We start from the raw sequence: 6,004 nt of genomic DNA on the forward strand, positions 1-6,004 counted from the left end.
TCTGGGCCAGTGTCACTCACAGCAGCCAAAGCCCCTCGCATTGGTTAGATGAGAGGATAACCTACTTACTCCAGCCCTCAAGGCCGCCTCTCCAAAGAGATGCTGTGAAAGATAACGTACAGTTCAATACAGAGGAAGATCACTTTGGTTGTTCTACTTTTGTAGAGCTTGCTTCATAATCAAAAACTGCTGACCATGCCATCTGTGATGTTAAGTAAAAGCTCAGTTTACTGGTAAGGCTGGGGCCCCGTCTCCAAAAGATTCAGAACTTCAGTTGCACATCAGAACGGATTTCATTATTTTACAAGTTGCGCTATGCCGATAAAAGAGCCTGATCTCCAGGAGGACGTGCAATGTTTTTAATTCCCATATGAAAAAAACCCTCCTTTTCTAACCAGTATCCCAGAAAAATTTAACCCAAGGGTAGAAGGGGCAGCCCTGGGAGACCGGTTCATGACTCACGTGGGTTTTCCACTTGCCCCCATGCCAAATCCCTCACCTGGCTCCTCCCCTCCCCTCAGAAGCCACAGTTCTACAGCCAGCATCAAGACTCAAGAGCTAAGTTTTCCGATTTTTCTCAGGAATTTTTCCAGCTCAGAGGTTGTAACTCCCCTACATATTCAGGATTTGTTTGGAACTGGACCTGGGATTAAAGCCCACACTTTCATAGGTTCTCTACCATCTCTGTCCAAGTTGACCACCCAGACGTTTCTCTAACTCTGGACTTCCAGTGGAGTGTGAATTCCTTGAGGGAGGAGCCTCCACCTTGCCATCTTTGAATCCTCAGCGCCCACCATGGTGCCTCACCTGAGGAAGCACACCCAATATTAGCTGAGTAAACGTCCTTCCACGTCAGGAGATGCTGCTAGAACCATAGTTTCATTTTTAATTCATTCCATCAACAGATTTTTATCAAGGTTCTGCCCATAAAAGAACAGTGCTAGGTACTAGGTGGCAACAAAGGTGCATGCTCCATGGACTCCCATCCTCAGTTCCATCCCAGTTCTTCCCATGACCATAAGTGTGGTTCCTTCCGGGTAGCAGCCTCAAGATAAGAGGTGGACAGAGCCCCGGATCCCATAGTGAGAAGCAGAAATCGGTCATCAAGGTCTCGAATGAACAGAGTTACTGAAGCACCAGGCAGGTCAACCCCAGAGATCTGTGGTGAGTAAGACGAGAATCTTCAAAACTAGGCAGAGTCCGTAAGAAGCATCAGAACCCAAAACTAAGCTCTAAGTCAAGGCGATCAGGGCTGGTGGAGAAGTGAGGAGAAAGTACGAAGGGAGAGGTTCAAACACTTGCTAGTACTTTCTGCTGTTTCCAAAAGCGAGTGGGTCTCTTTGAAGAGCCAGAGCCTCGGTTCCCCAAGGTCAAGGAGACACCCTCGGAAAGGAGATGAGGACTCTTCACAAAGAGCTACAACAGAAGACAGCTGATCAGGAGTGCAAGGGGAGGCTTGTGGAAATATTATAAAAATTCAGGAAAAGGAAGAAGTATTTTTAGCTGAGAGTAGCTTAAAGGGCGTTTGAACTGGCACATGAAATACCCTGAGGGTTTTTTGAGCAGAAGGATGCCTTCTATTCAAAGTTTCCTGGGACAAAAGAGCATGAACACCAGGGATCAGAAGCCCAAATGCCTTCAGAGAGCATGGGATTAACATGAACACCATGAGTGGTGGATATAGGACAATTGGGGCTAACTTATATGGCCACCAAGCCTAAAGTCTGCCTAATTATATAGGCTTTTTACACTCGGTGGGGACGCAATAAAAGGACCACAAGAAATCCTTCTAGCAGCCATATGCTGCCTCGAGCAGCTAATTCAGTCCCCAATGTGCACCAACAAAACGTAAGTGCAGCTCAGATTGCTAATATTGATAAATGAAGTCACTGTGGGTTCTGACTGTCTTTTAACCTCTGATAATCGCATCTCCATAAACATCTTGTATCCCTCAAATCATCACTCCCCAAGGGAGATCACACATATCCTAAGGAGGCCTCTGCTTCGGTTTACAGCCAACTCAAGAAATCTGTGGTCATTTCTTTGTGACTGAAAACGGTGTCACTGGGTTGATCATAGTTATCCAACAGCTCAGTCAGCAGACGTGCCTCCTTAGAGTCCTCTAAACCGTCTGATCTGACCTGAAAGAACGAATAAAATACTCAAAACATGGGTCCTGAAGACAATTCCAGAAGAGTGTTCCAAAGGTTTCCTCAGTAACAGAAGAACCATTTGAACAAGGACAGGATGCCTTGGCCACCAATTTGAAAGACAAATCTCTGCTCCTCAGATGTGTTTTTATTCCATCACCTTCACAAGTTTCTTATACAGAACTGTATAAAAACTGCATTTCATTACGAGGAGACTTGGTTTTGAGCCTCAGATCCACTATTTCCTAGTTGTGTGGCCTTGAGAAAGTTACTAATTCTCTCTAAGCTTCAGGTTTTATCATCATTAAAATGGGGCAATAATTGTATATACTTCAAAGTGTTGTCGTGAACAAAAAGTAGAATAATAAATATAGAATACTTGGAATAATGAATATAGAATACTTGGAATAATGAATATAGAATACTTGGCACAATGTCAGCTATAGAAGCACCCTGGAAGTGGCAGCTATTGCATTGTTATTTTTCAAATAATAAATGTTTCTTAGTCTGTTTTGGGACTATAATGAAACGCCACAGATTGCATAGCTTATAAAAAACAGAAACTTATGTCTCACGGTTCTGGAGGCTGGAGCTCCAAGATCAATGTGTCAGCATGGTCACATTCGGTGAAAATTCTCTTCTGGGTTGCAGACTGCCAGCTCTCAGTGTCTCTACAGGATGGAAGGGCCAGGGAGCTCTCTGGAGCCTCTTTTATAACGGCACTAATCAGTTCTTGACGGTGCCACCCTCACGACCTACTCACCTCCCAAAGGCCCCGCCTCCCGGTACCATCACCTTGGGGTCTAGGTTTTAACATATGAATTTCATGGGGACACACATGCAAACATTCAGACCACTGCAAAATGCATGTGTGATACTCTGAATGATGTTAAAGTTCATCACAAGCCTCCAGCAGCTTTGAGAAATGGTTGAGGAAAGTGGAAAAAGTGAAGGATGAACAGGGATCCATGATCTTTCAGAGTGTGTAGGCAGGAGGAATTCACTTATCCCACCCGTGTCCCAACAGTGGCCCAGGACCATGGAGTGTATATTTCAGGGCCACCACTCCTGGTAAGGCACAGGAGAATGTATCAGCCCAAAAGCACAATCGGCTGCCCCAATTCCCAGATGCCAGCATGGCAGCCATTTCTCTTACAATTAAGTCCCTTCCCACCCAAAAGAATGCTAGCAGCCCTCTGGGATGGTCAAGCATATCCAGTGAGCAAAATGAGCTCGCGAAGGCATGCAGAGCATCACAGCTCCCTCCGAGCCCTCAGGGATGCAAATTCATTCCTGCTCTACTGTAGGAGGAAAAAGCCCATCTGTGATTCCTAAATTACTAAACCATTTAACTGGCTCTAAGACACTTTTTTTTTGCATTTTAATATCTCTGGAATCACAACCTGTTTTATGATACGACGGTTACGTCACCGAGGCACAGTCCACATGCAGGTGTGCTCTCCTGTGCAGCGCTAATGATGTCATCGCTTCGATTGAACTGTGGGCATGGTTGTTACCATGGGTGTTGAGTTCACCGCTGTTTGAATATCTTCAGAAAGACTACCCCATGATTCAGCATTGAAACAAAAGTTAATGTGTTCACAGGAATGCAAAGGACAGCAGCAGGATGCAAATCTGTTGTTAGAGAAACAAGTATCTGTCTAGTTTTGAATGATCAAAACTACAAATTTTCTCGCAAAGCAACAACCAAGTGTTAAATGTTAAGAAAGCATTGTATCACAGTGTAATCACAGTTTAATCAGTTTTTCCTATCTTAGTGGTAAATAAAATAATGGTACAATTTCCAATATATAGCATCTTAAATTTGTCGAAATATGATATTTAACTACCTCAGTGATTGGCATGATTCCACATAGGGTCATAAATCCTAAAATCAATACGGCTATAAGTAAGAAGTAGGTGGATCTATTTTAAACCACTCATCCCGAAAAAACACTGAAATTCAATATGTTTTTTCCAGGATAAAACAAGAAGATATAAGTAAGAAATAGTTATAGATAGACACATATGTTCAATACAATGGTACCTTGCTTTTGTCCCTCCAGAAGAGGTTGGACAGTTCCACCAGGACACCTGCCACTCACATGCTTACATCAATAGAGGGAGGGATGAGAACAGACTAGAGAAGGAATAAAGAGTGCTGCAAATGGTCTGGATGGGAAGGAAAGGCCATATGGAAGCTCAGTAAATGGAGCTGCACGGGGACGAGAAGTGCATGGAAACTCACCACGAGCCTCAGCTATGGTCCCTGTGCTGGGTGACTCGTACCCTGTAGCTTTTCACCACTCATCGTTAATTCAGTCATTCACCAAATACTTATTGGGTGCTTAGTGGGCCTCGGGGTGCATCAATAAACAAAACAGAGAAAATTCTTGATTTCATAACACACCCTAATGGTGGGGGAGGAAGGAGTAATGGACAATGATTGGACATGAGCGATTATAAGTTAAAGTTATAGGTAAGTTAAAGTTATAAGTAAGTTGTATACAACTAGAGAGTATTAGATGCTTTGGAAAAATTGAGATGGAGTAAAGATGATGGAAGTGTTGAGCTGGGCATGGAGAAAACTGAAGTAAGATGATCACAGAAGGCCTCAATGAGAAGGTAACATTGAAGGAACAGCCAGAATGAAGTAAGGGAGTAAGCTATGGGGATACCTGTTCAGTCAAAAGAAGCAGTCGATGCAAAGGCCCTAGGGAAAGATCGCGCTTAGAGCGTTCAATACAGTTGGAAGTCTGTTCACTGGGCGGGAGCGAGTGAGGAGGGCCGAAGATGTGATGCCAGAGAGGAAATGCACACAGACTGTAGAGCCTTTTAGGCTGTTAGCGAGACTTTGGCTTCCCCTCTGGGTCATAAGGGAGCTTTGAGCAAAGGAGCTATATGGTCTGACTTCGGTTCTTTAAAAAGAAAACAGGATCCAAATGTCCATTAAGGAACGAATGGATAAACCAGATGTAGTTTATCCATAAAATGGAATGTCATTCAGTCATAAAAAGGAATGAAGTACTGATCCGTGATACAACGTGGGTGAACCATGAAAACAGTATGCCATGTGCAAGACTCCAGACACAGACGGTCACTTACTGCATGAGTCCATTTACACGAAATATCCGGAATAGGTCAATCCATAGAGACAGAAAACAGACTGAGGGTCGCTGGGAGGATGGGGGCAATGAGGAGTGACTGCTTAGTGTGTCTGGGGTTTCCATTGGGCATGATGAAAATGCTTTGAAACTAGCTAGAGGTGATGGATGCACAACATTCTAAATGTGCTAAACACCACCGAATTGTTCACCTTAAAATGGTTAATTTCGTGTTATGTGAATTTCACCTCAATAAAAGAAAAGAAGGAAGGGAAGGAGAAGGAGGGAAGTAAAGAAATAAAGAGAGAGAGAGGAAGAAAAAAAGGGAAGAAAAGGGTACAGCCCAGTGGTGGAGTGGTTAATTTTGCGCCCTCTGCTTCTGGTGGCCTGGGGTTCACAGGTCCAGATCCCGGGCGTGGACCCAGCACTGCTCGTCAAGGCTCACTGTGACGGAATCTCACATAAAATAGAGGAAGACTGGCACAGATGTTAGCTCAGTGACAATCTTCCTCACAAAAAAAAAAAGAGAGAGAGAGAGAAGCAAGGTGAGCCCAGCTGCTGATGCAGCAGGAGAGAAAGAAGCCACATCTGAGTGACGGCTACAGCGAGCCTGACGTTTGGTCCTCGTAGTTCCCTTCTTGTACAATCCCGAAGAGAATGTTTTTAACTATGTTGTGAATGCGAACGTTTTAGTAGCTCTAGGAAAACATTTTTAAGAGGAAAATTTTTAATCCTAAGATACAGGGCATA

This window comes from Equus asinus, chromosome 22, assembly GCF_041296235.1.
Source record: "Equus asinus isolate D_3611 breed Donkey chromosome 22, EquAss-T2T_v2, whole genome shotgun sequence".
Classification (NCBI taxonomy): Eukaryota; Metazoa; Chordata; class Mammalia; order Perissodactyla; family Equidae; genus Equus; species Equus asinus.